Below are 15805 nucleotides of genomic sequence, written 5' to 3'. Positions count from 1 at the left end.
CCACGTTTGTGTCTCTACTGGGTTTTCTGTCCTGGCTAAAAAGTTCAAGTGGTGATTGTATTTATTTTTATTCCATTAGGTTGGAAACACTTCCATTCCTGACCAAGACTACTTTGAAAGCCATGTGATGCTGTACCTGCTGTGACATTACCAGGTACAAGAGAGAAAGGATGCACAGATGTTTCCAGTTCCTCAGCTGCTGAGATTCTAGTCTGCACATCACTGCTCATCCCTGCATTTGCCACCATATGGATGGATGTAGAGGATGAGGAGAAAAGAGAAACTGACATTTTTTGAGACATCACATACTTTAATCATAAATATATCATAATTTAACTTAATTGCTTTGAAAGTAAGAGACCTGAAAGATTAATTTATCTATCACTTTGATTTAGCAATTATTTACTAGGCATTGGCAGTATTGTTTCAAGTATGACACCCCTCCCTCAGCTCCACAGCCTTTTATATCTTTTCAGGCAATTTGAAGGTAACATTCATTTTAGAATACTTTCTTCCATACCAATAGAAGATAAGGAAATTTAAAATGGTAATACTGATTGTATGGGAGTGTTGCAACTCTGGGGAAAGGGATCCTGATGGGTCAGGGAGTCAGGCGACACCCTGAGCTGCTAAGACAGCTCTGGCAGCTGAGCCATCCCCTCAGCCCTGGAGGGGAACATATCCTGACTGTTCTGGAGCCAGGCAATACCTTGAGTTGAGGTGCTGTGGGGGATGGTCTCCACCCATGATATAGCAATCCTGCTCCTCAACTGGGGAGCCACTACAGCTGAGCTTGGCTCAGCCCCCACTGAAGTGGGCTTCCTAGCAGAGCTCTGCTTCTTCTATGGTTGAAGATACTGCTGGTTCTGCTTCACTCTGCTAAAGGGGAAACCCCTGGAGAAATGTAGCAATCTCCTCCAACTCTGAAAAAAAGTTACTTTTTCTGATCCACCTTGCTCAACCAACCTAAGGGAACATCTCTACAAAGTCTTTTCTGCTCAGTCCACTAAGAGACACCTTAGCAAGGTTAATCTCTGCACTGGCAAATGAAGATCTTCAAACGCAAAACTATTTTGAAAAAGAGAAGTCAAGATATGTCAGCCTCTACTAGGGTGAGAAAGAACAGCCAACAATTGAATAGACAGGGGGGTTTATATAGGACCTCAACAGAGAATATTTGCTGTCCAGGGATTGGTTACTATTATAGGTTAGCAGCAGAGAAGGTGGTGATCTCAGAGAAAAATTAGGTTACTTTCACTGGACTTTCTTAGTTTTTTGACTATAATACTAAGGCCAGTACATATTTCATTGATGGCCGTGATTCCAGGGACAAAGTGTGTTTCTTTGGCAGTGGTTTCAGACTCAGGGCATGTTTCTTTGGCTCTGGGTTTAGGGATAATGTGCTTCTTTCTCTGGCTCAGGTCTCACATCCAGGGTGTGTTTCTTTCCCCAGTTCTGGTCTCCATGGTGAGGTCACTGAATTTCCTCTTCTGTGATTGGTTGGTTCCACTGCTTGGCTAAAGGCAGAGAGGCTGTGGTCTCAGAGGCAAACTGTGTTTCCTTCACTGACCTTTCTTAGCCTTTTGGCTCTAACTCTAGGGCCAGGGCTTATATTTTTACTCAGTCTCCCCCACCCCCCGCCCCCCACCCCACCATTACAAAGTGTGTTGCTCTAGCCCTGGTTTCACAATCCCGTAATTTTTCCTTGGCTCTGGGGTTAGAGGGTTTCTTTCTCGGGCTCAGGTCTAAGATCTAGGCTGTGTTTCTTTCCCTGCTTCCCCTCTGCAGGGTGAGGTTACTTGATTTCCTCTTCTGTGATTGGTTGGTTTCACTGGTGGGATAAAGGAAGAGATGGCTGTGAGATCAGGGCCCAAGTGTGTTCCTTTAACTGAACAGTCTTGGCTTTCTGGCTCTAAATCTGAATCCAGGGCATTTTCCTTTCACTGGCTCTGATCCTAGGGACAAAGTGTGTTTCTTTAGCACTAATTTCTCATTCAGGGCACTTTTCTTTGGTGCTGCATTGAGGGAGAAGGAGTTTCTTTCTCTGGCTCAAGTCCCAGATCCAGGGTGTGTTGCTTTTCCTGGTTCTGGGATGCAGGGTCCTGTTACAAGATTTCCTGCTCTGTGATTGGTTGGTTTCACTGGTTAGTCAGAGGTAGAGAAAGCTCTGATCTCAGAGCCAAACTGCGTTTCTTTCACTGGCCTTTCTAGCTTTTTTGGCTCTAATTCTGGGGCCAGGGCCCATGTCTCACACTTGCTGTGATTCAAGGGACAAAGTGTGTTTCTTTGGCGGTGGTTTCACAGTCAGGACAGGTTTCTTTGGCTCTGGGTTTAGTGATCATGCATTTCTTCTCTCTGGCTCAGGTTTCAGATCCAGGGTGTGTTTCTTTCCTTGGTTCTGGTCTCCATGGTGAGGTTATTTAATTTCCTGCTCTGTGATTGGCTGGTCTTACGGATTGGCTACAGGCAGAGATGGCTCTGATCTCAGAGCCAAACTGTGTTTCCTTCACTGGCCTTTCTTAGCATTTTTGCTCTAAATCTGAGGACAGGGCATTATTCTTTCTCTGGCTCTGATTCTATGGGCAAAGGGTGTTTCTTTGGCAGTGGTTTCAGACTCAGGGCATGTTTCTTTGGCTCTGGGTTTAGGGATAATGTGCTTCTTTCTCTGGCTCAGGTCTCACATCCAGGGTGTGTTTCTTTCCCTGGTTCTGGTCTCCATGGTGAGGTCACTGAATTTCCTCTTCTGTGATTGGTTGGTTTCAGTGCTTGGCTAAAGGCAGAGAGGCTGTGGTCTCAGAGGCAAACTGTGTTTCCTTCACTGGCCTTTCTTAGCCTTTTGGCTCTAATTCTGGGACCAGAGTATGTATTTTTCCTCACTCTGCTTGCCGATACATAGTGTGTTGTTGCTCTAGCCCTGGTCACTGGGTCACACAATTTTTCCTTGGCTCTGGGATTAGAGGGTTTCTTTCTCTAACCCAGGTCTAAGACCTAGGGTGTATTTCTTTGCCTGGTTCTCCTCTGCATGGTGAGGTTACATGATTTCCTCTTCTGTGATTGGTTGGTTTCACTGTTTGGTCAGGGCCAGAGATGGCTGTGATCTCAGAGCCAAACTGTGTTGCTTTCACAGGCCTTTCCTTCCTGTTTGGCTCTAATTCTGGGGCCAGGGCACATTTCTGTCACTGACTGTGCTTCTGGGGACAAAGTGTGTTTCTTTGGCAGTGGTTTCAGAGTCAGGGCATGTTTCTTTGGTGCTGGCTTTGGGGATAAATTATTTTTTTGTGGCTCATGTCCCCAATCTAGGTTGTTGTCTCTCCCTGGTTCTGGGATCCTTGGTTTCCCTGTTCTGGGTCCCTGATTTCCTACTCTGTGATTGGTTGTTTTAACACTTCAGCTCCTCAGGGGCAGTGAATGATGTCTGAGATCTCCGAGAGAACCTGTGTTTCTTTATTTTGTTTTATGTTATTTATTTCTTTGTTCGGTTATTTATGTTTTCTTTTATTTACTGATCCATTCATTCATTTATTTATTTATTTAAGTTTTTTCGAGACAGGGTTTCTCTGTGTAGCTTTGTGCCTCTCCTGGAACTCGCCTTGGAGACCAGGCTGGCCTCAAAACTTACAGAGGCCTGCCTGGCTCTGCCTCCTGAGTGCTGGGATTAAAGGCGTGGGCCACCACCATCCAGCACAAACTGGGATTCTTTAACCGAACTCTGTTAGCTTTTTGGCTCTAATTCTGAAGCTAGGGCATTTTTCTTTTCCTGCGTCTCATTCCAGGAACAAAGTGTGTTTCTTTTTCCCTGGTTTGACACTCAGGGCAGTTTCTTTGGTGTTGCATTGAGGGAATAACTGTTTGTTACTCTGGCTGAGGTACCAAGATGCAGGGTCACAGTACATGATTTTCCTGCTCTGTGATTGGTTGGTTTCAGTGCTTGGCTAAAGGCCGAGAGGCTGTGGTCTCAGAGGCAAACTGTGTTTCCTTCACTGACCTTTCTTAGCCTTTTGGCTCTAACTCTAGGGCCAGGGCTTATATTTTTACTCAGTCTCTCCCCCCCACCCCCCGCCCCCAATACAAAGTGTGTTGCTCTAGCCCTGGTTTCACAATCCCGTAATTTTTCCTTGGCTCTGGGATTAGAGCGTTTCTTTCTCTGGCTCAGGTCTAAGATCTAGGCTGTGTTTCTTTCCCTGCTTCCCCTCTGCAGGGTGAGGTTACTTGATTTCCTCTTCTGTGATTGGTTGGTTTCACTGGTGGGATAAAGGAAGAGATGGCTGTGAGATCAGGGCCCAAGTGTGTTCCTTTAACTGAACAGTCTTGGCTTTCTGGCTCTAAATCTGAATCCAGGGCATTTTCCTTTCACTGGCTCTGATCCTAGGGACAAAGTGTGTTTCTTTAGCACTAATTTCTCATTCAGGGCACTTTTCTTTGGTGCTGCATTGAGGGAGAAGGAGTTTCTTTCTCTGGCTCAAGTCCCAGATCCAGGGTGTGTTGCTTTTCCTGGTTCTGGGATGCAGGGTCCTGTTACAAGATTTCCTGCTCTGTGATTGGTTGGTTTCACTGGTTAGTCAGAGGTAGAGAAAGCTCTGATCTCAGAGCCAAACTGCGTTTCTTTCACTGGCCTTTCTAGCTTTTTTGGCTCTAATTCTGGGGCCAGGGCCCATGTCTCACACTTGCTGTGATTCAAGGGACAAAGTGTGTTTCTTTGGCGGTGGTTTCACAGTCAGGACAGGTTTCTTTGGCTCTGGGTTTAGTGATCATGCATTTCTTCTCTCTGGCTCAGGTTTCAGATCCAGGGTGTGTTTCTTTCCCTGGTTCTGGTCTCCATGGTGAGGTTATTTAATTTCCTGCTCTGTGATTGGCTGGTCTTACGGATTGGCTACAGGCAGAGATGGCTCTGATCTCAGAGCCAAACTGTGTTTCCTTCACTGGCCTTTCTTAGCATTTTTGCTCTAAATCTGAGGACAGGGCATTATTCTTTCTCTGGCTCTGATTCTATGGGCAAAGGGTGTTTCTTTGGCAGTGGTTTCTCAGGACCTCACGGGCATGGTTTCTTTGGCTCTGGGTTTAGGTGATAAGTGCTTCTTTCTCTGGCTCAGGTCTCACATCCAGGGTGTGTTGTCTTTCCCTGGTTCCTGGTCTTTCCATGGTGAGGTCACTGAATTTCCTCTTCTGTGATTGGTTGGTTTCAGTGCTTGGCTAAAGGAGAGGAGGCTGGTGGATCTCACCCGAAGGCAAACTGTGTTTCTTCACTGGCCTTTCTTAGCCTTTGGCTCTAATTCTTGTCCAGGTGTTTTTTTCACTCTCTTCCATACAAAGTGTTGTGTTTTTGGCACTGGCGGGAATTTTTTGGCTTCAGAGGTTTCTTTGAGCAGGCAGGTCTCCTAAGGGCACATTTCTAGGGAAAAATGTTGCTTTCTTTGTTTCAGGCTCCAGGTCTCACGTGTGTTTCTTTCTTCTTTTGCATGGTGGCGAGGTTTCAGCGTGCCTATTTCAGTCTCTGGGATTGGTTGTGTTCACTGGTCTGTTCCTTAGAGTCAGAGATGGCTGTGATGTCAGAGGCAAACTGTGTTTCCTTCACTGGCCTTTCTTAGCCTTTTGGCTCTAATTCTGGGACCAGAGTTCGTATTTTTCCTCACTCCGCTTGCCGATACATAGTGTGTTGTTGCTCTAGCCCTGGTTTCACAATCCCGTAATTTTTCCTTGGCTCTGGGATTAGAGTGTTTCTTTCTCTGGCTCAGGTCTAAGATCTAGGCTGTGTTTCTTTCCCTGCTTCCCCTCTGCAGGGTGAGGTTACTTGATTTCCTCTTCTGTGATTGGTTGGTTTCACTGGTGGGATAAAGGAAGAGATGGCTGTGAGATCAGGGCCCAAGTGTGTTCCTTTAACTGAACAGTCTTGGCTTTCTGGCTCTAAATCTGAATCCAGGGCATTTTCCTTTCACTGGCTCTGATCCTAGGGACAAAGTGTGTTTCTTTAGCACTAATTTCTCATTCAGGGCACTTTTCTTTTGGTTCCTGGCGTTTTAGTGATCATGCATTCGGGTCTCTCTGGCTCAGGTTTTCAGATCCAGGTTGTGTTCTTTCCTGCTTCTGGTCTCCATGGTGAGGTTATTTAATTTCCTCGCTCTCGTGATGGCTGTCTTACGGATTGGCTACAGGGCAGACGATGGCTTGATCTCAGAGCCAAACTTGTGTTTCCGTTCACTGGCCTTTCTTAAGCATTTTTGACTCTAAATCTGAGACAGAGGCATTATTCTTTTCTCTAGGCTCTGATTCTATGGGCAAAGGGTGATTTCTTTGGCCAGTGGTTTCACAGTACAGGGCATGTTCCTTGGCTCTGGGCTTTTAGTGATCATCATGTGCTCCTCCTCTGGCTCAGGTTTCAGATCCAGGGTGTGTTCTTTTCCCTGGTTCTGGTCTCCATGGTGAGGTCCACTGAATTCCTCTCTGTTGATTGGTTGGTGTCAGTGCTGGCTAAAGGCAGAGGAGGCTGTTGGCTCAGAGGCAAACTGTGTTTCCTTCACTGGCCTTTCTTAGCCTTTTGGCTCTAATTCTGGGACCAGAGTATGTATTTTTCCTCACTCTGCTTGCCGATACATAGTGTGTTGTTGCTCTAGCCCTGGTCACTGGGTCACACAATTTTTCCTTGGCTCTGGATTAGAGGGTTTCTTTCTCTAACCCAGGTCTAAGACCTAGGGTGTATTTCTTTGCCTGGTTCTCCTCTGCATGGTGAGGTTACATGATTTCTTCTTCTGTGATTGGTTGGTTTCACTGTTTGGTCAGGGCCAGAGATGGCTGTGATCTCAGAGCCAAACTGTGTTGCTTTCACAGGCCTTTCCTTCCTGTTTGGCTCTAATTCTGGGGCCAGGGCACATTTCTGTCACTGACTGTGCTTCTGGGGACAAAGTGTGTTTCTTTGGCAGTGGTTTCAGAGTCAGGGCATGTTTCTTTGGTGCTGGCTTTGGGGATAAATTATTTTTTTGTGGCTCAAGTCCCCAATCTAGGTTGTTGTCTCTCCCTGGTTCTGGGGTCCTTGGTTTCCCTGTTCTGGGTCCCTGATTTCCTACTCTGTGATTGGTTGTTTTAACACTTCAGCTCCTCAGGGGCAGTGAATGATGTCTGAGATCTACGAGAGAACCTGTGTTTCTTTATTTTGTTTTATGTTATTTATTTCTTTGTTCGATTATTTATGTTTTCTTTTATTTACTGATCCATTCATTCATTTATTTATTTATTTAAGTTTTTTCGAGACAGGGTTTCTCTGTGTAGCTTTGTGCCTCTGCTGGAACTCGCCTTGGAGACCAGGCTGGCCTCAAAACTTACAGAGGCCTGCCTGGCTCTGCCTCCTGAGTGCTGGGATTAAAGGCGTGGGCCACCACCATCCAGCACAAACTGGGATTCTTTAACCGAACTCTGTTAGCTTTTTGGCTCTAATTCTGAAGCTAGGGCATTTTTCTTTTCCTGCGTCTCATTCCAGGAACAAAGTGTGTTTCTTTTTCCCTGGTTTGACACTCAGGGCAGGTTTCTTTGGTGTTGCATTGAGGGAATAACTGTTTGTTACTCTGGCTGAGGTACCAAGATGCAGGGTCACAGTACATGATTTTCCTGCTCTGTGATTGGTTGGTTTCAGTGCTTGGCTAAAGGCCGAGAGGCTGTGGTCTCAGAGGCAAACTGTGTTTCCTTCACTGACCTTTCTTAGCCTTTTGGCTCTAACTCTAGGGCCAGGGCTTATATTTTTACTCAGTCTGCCGCCCCCGCCCCTAATACAAATTGCGTTGCTCTAGCCCTGGTTTCACAATCCCGTAATTTTTCCTTGGCTCTGGGATTAGAGCGTTTCTTTCTCTGGCTCAGGTCTAAGATCTAGGCTATGTTTCTTTCCCTGCTTCCCCTCTGCAGGGTGAGGTTACTTGATTTCCTCTTCTGTGATTGGTTGGTTTCACTGGTGGGATAAAGGAAGAGATGGCTGTGAGATCAGGGCCCAAGTGTTCCTTTAACTGAACAGTCTTGGCTTTCTGGCTCTAAATCTGAATCCAGGGCATTTTCCTTTCACTGGCTCTGATCCTAGGGACAAAGTGTGTTTCTTTAGCACTAATTTCTCATTCAGGGCACTTTTCTTTGGTGCTGCATTGAGGGAGAAGGAGTTTCTTTCTCTGGCTCAAGTCCCAGATCCAGGGTGTGTTGCTTTTCCTGGTTCTGGGATGCAGGGTCCTGTTACAAGATTTCCTGCTCTGTGATTGGTTGGTTTCACTGGTTAGTCAGAGGTAGAGAAAGCTCTGATCTCAGAGCCAAACTGCGTTTCTTTCACTGGCCTTTCTAGCTTTTTTGGCTCTAATTCTGGGGCCAGGGCCCATGTCTCACACTTGCTGTGATTCAAGGGACAAAGTGTGTTTCTTTGGCGGTGGTTTCACAGTCAGGACAGGTTTCTTTGGCTCTGGGTTTAGTGATCATGCATTTCTTCTCTCTGGCTCAGGTTTCAGATCCAGGGTGTGTTTCTTTCCCTGGTTCTGGTCTCCATGGTGAGGTTATTTAATTTCCTGCTCTGTGATTGGCTGGTCTTACGGATTGGCTACAGGCAGAGATGGCTCTGATCTCAGAGCCAAACTGTGTTTCTTGCACTGGCCTTTCTTAGCATTTTTGCTCTAAATCTGAGGACAGGGCATTATTCTTTCTCTGGCTCTGATTCTATGGGCAAAGGGTGTTTCTTTGGCAGTGGTTTCAGACTCAGGGCATGTTTCTTTGGCTCTGGGTTTAGGGATAATGTGCTTCTTTCTCTGGCTCAGGTCTCACATCCAGGGTGTGTTTCTTTCCCTGGTTCTGGTCTCCATGGTGAGGTCACTGAATTTCCTCTTCTGTGATTGGTTGGTTTCAGTGCTTGGCTAAAGGCAGAGAGGCTGTGGTCTCAGAGGCAAACTGTGTTTCTTGCACTGGCTTTTCTTAGGCCTTTGGCTCTGAATCTCTTGTCGAGGTGTTTTTCTTTCACTGGCTCTCATTCCATGGACAAAGTGTGTTTCTTTGGCACTGGGTTCACAGTCAGGGCAGGTCTCCTAGGGGCTGCATTTAGGGAGAAAATGTTGCTTCTTGAGTTTCAGGTCCCAGATCCACGTGTGTTTCTTTCTCTTTTTCTGGGAGGCAGGGTCAGCGTGCCTGATATTCAGCTCTGGGATTGGTTGTGTTCACTGGTCTGTTCCTTAGAGTCAGAGATGGCTGTGATGTCAGAGGCAAACTGTGTTTCCTTCACTGGCCTTTCTTAGCCTTTTGGCTCTAATTCTGGGACCAGAGTTCGTATTTTTCCTCACTCCGCTTGCTGATACATAGTGTGTTGTTGCTCTAGCCCTGGTTTCACAATCCCGTAATTTTTCCTTGGCTCTGGGGTTAGAGGGTTTCTTTCTCTGGCTCAGGTCTAAGATCTAGGCTGTGTTTCTTTCCCGGCTTCCCCTCTGCAGGGTGAGGTTACTTGATTTCCTCTTCTGTGATTGGTTGGTTTCACTGGTGGGATAAAGGAAGAGATGGCTGTGAGATCAGGGCCCAAGTGTGTTCCTTTAACTGAACAGTCTTGGCTTTCTGGCTCTAAATCTGAATCCAGGGCATTTTCCTTTCACTGGCTCTGATCCTAGGGACAAAGTGTGTTTCTTTAGCACTAATTTCTCATTCAGGGCACTTTTCTTTGGTGCTGCATTGAGGGAGAAGGAGTTTCTTTCTCTGGCTCAAGTCCCAGATCCAGGGTGTGTTGCTTTTCCTGGTTCTGGGATGCAGGGTCCTGTTACAAGATTTCCTGCTCTGTGATTGGTTGGTTTCACTGGTTAGTCAGAGGTAGAGAAAGCTCTGATCTCAGAGCCAAACTGCGTTTCTTTCACTGGCCTTTCTAGCTTTTTTGGCTCTAATTCTGGGGCCAGGGCCCATGTCTCACACTTGCTGTGATTCAAGGGACAAAGTGTGTTTCTTTGGCGGTGGTTTCACAGTCAGGACAGGTTTCTTTGGCTCTGGGTTTAGTGATCATGCATTTCTTCTCTCTGGCTCAGGTTTCAGATCCAGGGTGTGTTTCTTTCCCTGGTTCTGGTCTCCATGGTGAGGTTATTTAATTTCCTGCTCTGTGATTGGCTGGTCTTACGGATTGGCTACAGGCAGAGATGGCTCTGATCTCAGAGCCAAACTGTGTTTCTTGCACTGGCCTTTCTTAGCATTTTTGCTCTAAATCTGAGGACAGGGCATTATTCTTTCTCTGGCTCTGATTCTATGGGCAAAGGGTGTTTCTTTGGCAGTGGTTTCAGACTCAGGGCATGTTTCTTTGGCTCTGGGTTTAGGGATAATGTGCTTCTTTCTCTGGCTCAGGTCTCACATCCAGGGTGTGTTTCTTTCCCTGGTTCTGGTCTCCATGGTGAGGTCACTGAATTTCCTCTTCTGTGATTGGTTGGTTTCAGTGCTTGGCTAAAGGCAGAGAGGCTGTGGTCTCAGAGGCAAACTGTGTTTCTTGCACTGGCTTTTCTTAGGCCTTTGGCTCTGAATCTCTTGTCGAGGTGTTTTTCTTTCACTGGCTCTCATTCCATGGACAAAGTGTGTTTCTTTGGCACTGGGTTCACAGTCAGGGCAGGTCTCCTAGGGGCTGCATTTAGGGAGAAAATGTTGCTTCTTGAGTTTCAGGTCCCAGATCCACGTGTGTTTCTTTCTCTTTTTCTGGGAGGCAGGGTCAGCGTGCCTGATATTCAGCTCTGGGATTGGTTGTGTTCACTGGTCTGTTCCTTAGAGTCAGAGATGGCTGTGATGTCAGAGGCAAACTGTGTTTCCTTCACTGGCCTTTCTTAGCCTTTTGGCTCTAATTCTGGGACCAGAGTTCGTATTTTTCCTCACTCCGCTTGCCGATACATAGTGTGTTGTTGCTCTAGCCCTGGTTTCACAATCCCGTAATTTTTCCTTGGCTCTGGGATTAGAGTGTTTCTTTCTCTGGCTCAGGTCTAAGATCTAGGCTGTGTTTCTTTCCCTGCTTCCCCTCTGCAGGGTGAGGTTACTTGATTTCCTCTTCTGTGATTGGTTGGTTTCACTGGTGGGATAAAGGAAGAGATGGCTGTGAGATCAGGGCCCAAGTGTGTTCCTTTAACTGAACAGTCTTGGCTTTCTGGCTCTAAATCTGAATCCAGGGCATTTTCCTTTCACTGGCTCTGATCCTAGGGACAAAGTGTGTTTCTTTAGCACTAATTTCTCATTCAGGGCACTTTTCTTTGGTGCTGCATTGAGGGAGAAGGAGTTTCTTTCTCTGGCTCAAGTCCCAGATCCAGGGTGTGTTGCTTTTCCTGGTTCTGGGATGCAGGGTCCTGTTACAAGATTTCCTGCTCTGTGATTGGTTGGTTTCACTGGTTAGTCAGAGGTAGAGAAAGCTCTGATCTCAGAGCCAAACTGCGTTTCTTTCACTGGCCTTTCTAGCTTTTTTGGCTCTAATTCTGGGGCCAGGGCCCATGTCTCACACTTGCTGTGATTCAAGGGACAAAGTGTGTTTCTTTGGCGGTGGTTTCACAGTCAGGACAGGTTTCCTTGGCTCTGGGTTTAGTGATCATGCATTTCTTCTCTCTGGCTCAGGTTTCAGATCCAGGGTGTGTTTCTTTCCCTGGTTCTGGTCTCCATGGTGAGGTCACTGAATTTCCTCTTCTGTGATTGGTTGGTTTCAGTGCTTGGCTAAAGGCAGAGAGGCTGTGGTCTCAGAGGCAAACTGTGTTTCCTTCACTGGCCTTTCTTAGCCTTTTGGCTCTAATTCTGGGACCAGAGTATGTATTTTTCCTCACTCTGCTTGCCGATACATAGTGTGTTGTTGCTCTAGCCCTGGTCACTGGGTCACACAATTTTTCCTTGGCTCTGGGATTAGAGGGTTTCTTTCTCTAACCCAGGTCTAAGACCTAGGGTGTATTTCTTTGCCTGGTTCTCCTCTGCATGGTGAGGTTACATGATTTCCTCTTCTGTGATTGGTTGGTTTCACTGTTTGGTCAGGGCCAGAGATGGCTGTGATCTCAGAGCCAAACTGTGTTGCTTTCACAGGCCTTTCCTTCCTGTTTGGCTCTAATTCTGGGGCCAGGGCACATTTCTGTCACTGACTGTGCTTCTGGGGACAAAGTGTGTTTCTTTGGCAGTGGTTTCAGAGTCAGGGCATGTTTCTTTGGTGCTGGCTTTGGGGATAAAGTATTTTTTTGTGGCTCAAGTCCCCAATCTAGGTTGTTGTCTCTCCCTGGTTCTGGGGTCCTTGGTTTCCCTGTTCTGGGTCCCTGATTTCCTACTCTGTGATTGGTTGTTTTAACACTTCAGCTCCTCAGGGGCAGTGAATGATGTCTGAGATCTCCGAGAGAACCTGTGTTTCTTTATTTTGTTTTATGTTATTTATTTCTTTGTTCGGTTATTTATGTTTTCTTTTATTTACTGATCCATTCATTCATTTATTTATTTATTTAAGTTTTTTCGAGACAGGGTTTCTCTGTGTAGCTTTGTGCCTCTCCTGGAACTCGCCTTGGAGACCAGGCTGGCCTCAAAACTTACAGAGGCCTGCCTGGCTCTGCCTCCTGAGTGCTGGGATTAAAGGCGTGGGCCACCACCATCCAGCACAAACTGGGATTCTTTAACCGAACTCTGTTAGCTTTTTGGCTCTAATTCTGAAGCTAGGGCATTTTTCTTTTCCTGCGTCTCATTCCAGGAACAAAGTGTGTTTCTTTTTCCCTGGTTTGACACTCAGGGCAGGTTTCTTTGGTGTTGCATTGAGGGAATAACTGTTTGTTACTCTGGCTGAGGTACCAAGATGCAGGGTCACAGTACATGATTTTCCTGCTCTGTGATTGGTTGGTTTCAGTGCTTGGCTAAAGGCCGAGAGGCTGTGGTCTCAGAGGCAAACTGTGTTTCCTTCACTGACCTTTCTTAGCCTTTTGGCTCTAACTCTAGGGCCAGGGCTTATATTTTTACTCAGTCTGCCGCCCCTGCCCCTAATACAAATTGCGTTGCTCTAGCCCTGGTTTCACAATCCCGTAATTTTTCCTTGGCTCTGGGATTAGAGCGTTTCTTTCTCTGGCTCAGGTCTAAGATCTAGGCTGTGTTTCTTTCCCTGCTTCCCCTCTGCAGGGTGAGGTTACTTGATTTCCTCTTCTGTGATTGGTTGGTTTCACTGGTGGGATAAAGGAAGAGATGGCTGTGAGATCAGGGCCCAAGTGTGTTCCTTTAACTGAACAGTCTTGGCTTTCTGGCTCTAAATCTGAATCCAGGGCATTTTCCTTTCACTGGCTCTGATCCTAGGGACAAAGTGTGTTTCTTTAGCACTAATTTCTCATTCAGGGCACTTTTCTTTGGTGCTGCATTGAGGGAGAAGGAGTTTCTTTCTCTGGCTCAAGTCCCAGATCCAGGGTGTGTTGCTTTTCCTGGTTCTGGGATGCAGGGTCCTGTTACAAGATTTCCTGCTCTGTGATTGGTTGGTTTCACTGGTTAGTCAGAGGTAGAGAAAGCTCTGATCTCAGAGCCAAACTGCGTTTCTTTCACTGGCCTTTCTAGCTTTTTTGGCTCTAATTCTGGGGCCAGGGCCCATGTCTCACACTTGCTGTGATTCAAGGGACAAAGTGTGTTTCTTTGGCGGTGGTTTCACAGTCAGGACAGGTTTCTTTGGCTCTGGGTTTAGTGATCATGCATTTCTTCTCTCTGGCTCAGGTTTCAGATCCAGGGTGTGTTTCTTTCCCTGGTTCTGGTCTCCATGGTGAGGTTATTTAATTTCCTGCTCTGTGATTGGCTGGTCTTACGGATTGGCTACAGGCAGAGATGGCTCTGATCTCAGAGCCAAACTGTGTTTCTTGCACTGGCCTTTCTTAGCATTTTTGCTCTAAATCTGAGGACAGGGCATTATTCTTTCTCTGGCTCTGATTCTATGGGCAAAGGGTGTTTCTTTGGCAGTGGTTTCAGACTCAGGGCATGTTTCTTTGGCTCTGGGTTTAGGGATAATGTGCTTCTTTCTCTGGCTCAGGTCTCACATCCAGGGTGTGTTTCTTTCCCTGGTTCTGGTCTCCATGGTGAGGTCACTGAATTTCCTCTTCTGTGATTGGTTGGTTTCAGTGCTTGGCTAAAGGCAGAGAGGCTGTGGTCTCAGAGGCAAACTGTGTTTCTTGCACTGGCTTTTCTTAGGCCTTTGGCTCTGAATCTCTTGTCGAGGTGTTTTTCTTTCACTGGCTCTCATTCCATGGACAAAGTGTGTTTCTTTGGCACTGGGTTCACAGTCAGGGCAGGTCTCCTAGGGGCTGCATTTAGGGAGAAAATGTTGCTTCTTGAGTTTCAGGTCCCAGATCCACGTGTGTTTCTTTCTCTTTTTCTGGGAGGCAGGGTCAGCGTGCCTGATATTCAGCTCTGGGATTGGTTGTGTTCACTGGTCTGTTCCTTAGAGTCAGAGATGGCTGTGATGTCAGAGGCAAACTGTGTTTCCTTCACTGACCTTTCTTAGCCTTTTGGCTCTAATTCTGGGACCAGAGTTCGTATTTTTCCTCACTCCGCTTGCCGATACATAGTGTGTTGTTGCTCTAGCCCTGGTTTCACAATCCCGTAATTTTTCCTTGGCTCTGGGATTAGAGTGTTTCTTTCTCTGGCTCAGGTCTAAGATCTAGGCTGTGTTTCTTTCCCTGCTTCCCCTCTGCAGGGTGAGGTTACTTGATTTCCTCTTCTGTGATTGGTTGGTTTCACTGGTGGGATAAAGGAAGAGATGGCTGTGAGATCAGGGCCCAAGTGTGTTCCTTTAACTGAACAGTCTTGGCTTTCTGGCTCTAAATCTGAATCCAGGGCATTTTCCTTTCACTGGCTCTGATCCTAGGGACAAAGTGTGTTTCTTTAGCACTAATTTCTCATTCAGGGCACTTTTCTTTGGTGCTGCATTGAGGGAGAAGGAGTTTCTTTCTCTGGCTCAAGTCCCAGATCCAGGGTGTGTTGCTTTTCCTGGTTCTGGGATGCAGGGTCCTGTTACAAGATTTCCTGCTCTGTGATTGGTTGGTTTCACTGGTTAGTCAGAGGTAGAGAAAGCTCTGATCTCAGAGCCAAACTGCGTTTCTTTCACTGGCCTTTCTAGCTTTTTTGGCTCTAATTCTGGGGCCAGGGCCCATGTCTCACACTTGCTGTGATTCAAGGGACAAAGTGTGTTTCTTTGGCGGTGGTTTCACAGTCAGGACAGGTTTCCTTGGCTCTGGGTTTAGTGATCATGCATTTCTTCTCTCTGGCTCAGGTTTCAGATCCAGGGTGTGTTTCTTTCCCTGGTTCTGGTCTCCATGGTGAGGTCACTGAATTTCCTCTTCTGTGATTGGTTGGTTTCAGTGCTTGGCTAAAGGCAGAGAGGCTGTGGTCTCAGAGGCAAACTGTGTTTCCTTCACTGGCCTTTCTTAGCCTTTTGGCTCTAATTCTGGGACCAGAGTATGTATTTTTCCTCACTCTGCTTGCCGATACATAGTGTGTTGTTGCTCTAGCCCTGGTCACTGGGTCACACAATTTTTCCTTGGCTCTGGGATTAGAGGGTTTCTTTCTCTAACCCAGGTCTAAGACCTAGGGTGTATTTCTTTGCCTGGTTCTCCTCTGCATGGTGAGGTTACATGATTTCCTCTTCTGTGATTGGTTGGTTTCACTGTTTGGTCAGGGCCAGAGATGGCTGTGATCTCAGAGCCAAACTGTGTTGCTTTCACAGGCCTTTCCTTCCTGTTTGGCTCTAATTCTGGGGCCAGGGCACATTTCTGTCACTGACTGTGCTTCTGGGGACAAAGTGTGTTTCTTTGGCAGTGGTTTCAGAGTCAGGGCATGTTTCTTTGGTGCTGGCTTTGGGGATAAAGTATTTTTT

General features: G+C 46.6%; 1 protein-coding gene across 11 annotated transcripts in view; it reads left to right on the top strand.

Annotated features, from left to right (window-relative positions):
- Slc25a53 (solute carrier family 25 member 53) overlaps window positions 1-15805 on the top strand; it is a 98065-nt gene that overhangs the window by 37646 nt on the left and 44614 nt on the right. For 10 of the 11 annotated variants that reach the window (XR_004943702.1, XM_036175011.1, XM_036175010.1 and 7 more), the window contains one exon: window positions 80-154. The exons of the other annotated variant lie outside the window; for it this stretch is intronic. The gene's annotated coding sequence lies outside the window, so the exon portion shown is untranslated. The remainder of the gene's footprint in view (window positions 1-79; window positions 155-15805) is intronic. 11 annotated transcript variants of the gene reach the window in all.

This window comes from Onychomys torridus, chromosome X (assembly GCF_903995425.1).
Source record: "Onychomys torridus chromosome X, mOncTor1.1, whole genome shotgun sequence".
In the NCBI taxonomy this organism is placed as follows: Eukaryota; Metazoa; Chordata; class Mammalia; order Rodentia; family Cricetidae; genus Onychomys; species Onychomys torridus.
The sequence above is the reverse complement of the archived record's forward strand: the minus strand, read 5'-3'. Positions and strand labels throughout refer to the sequence as shown.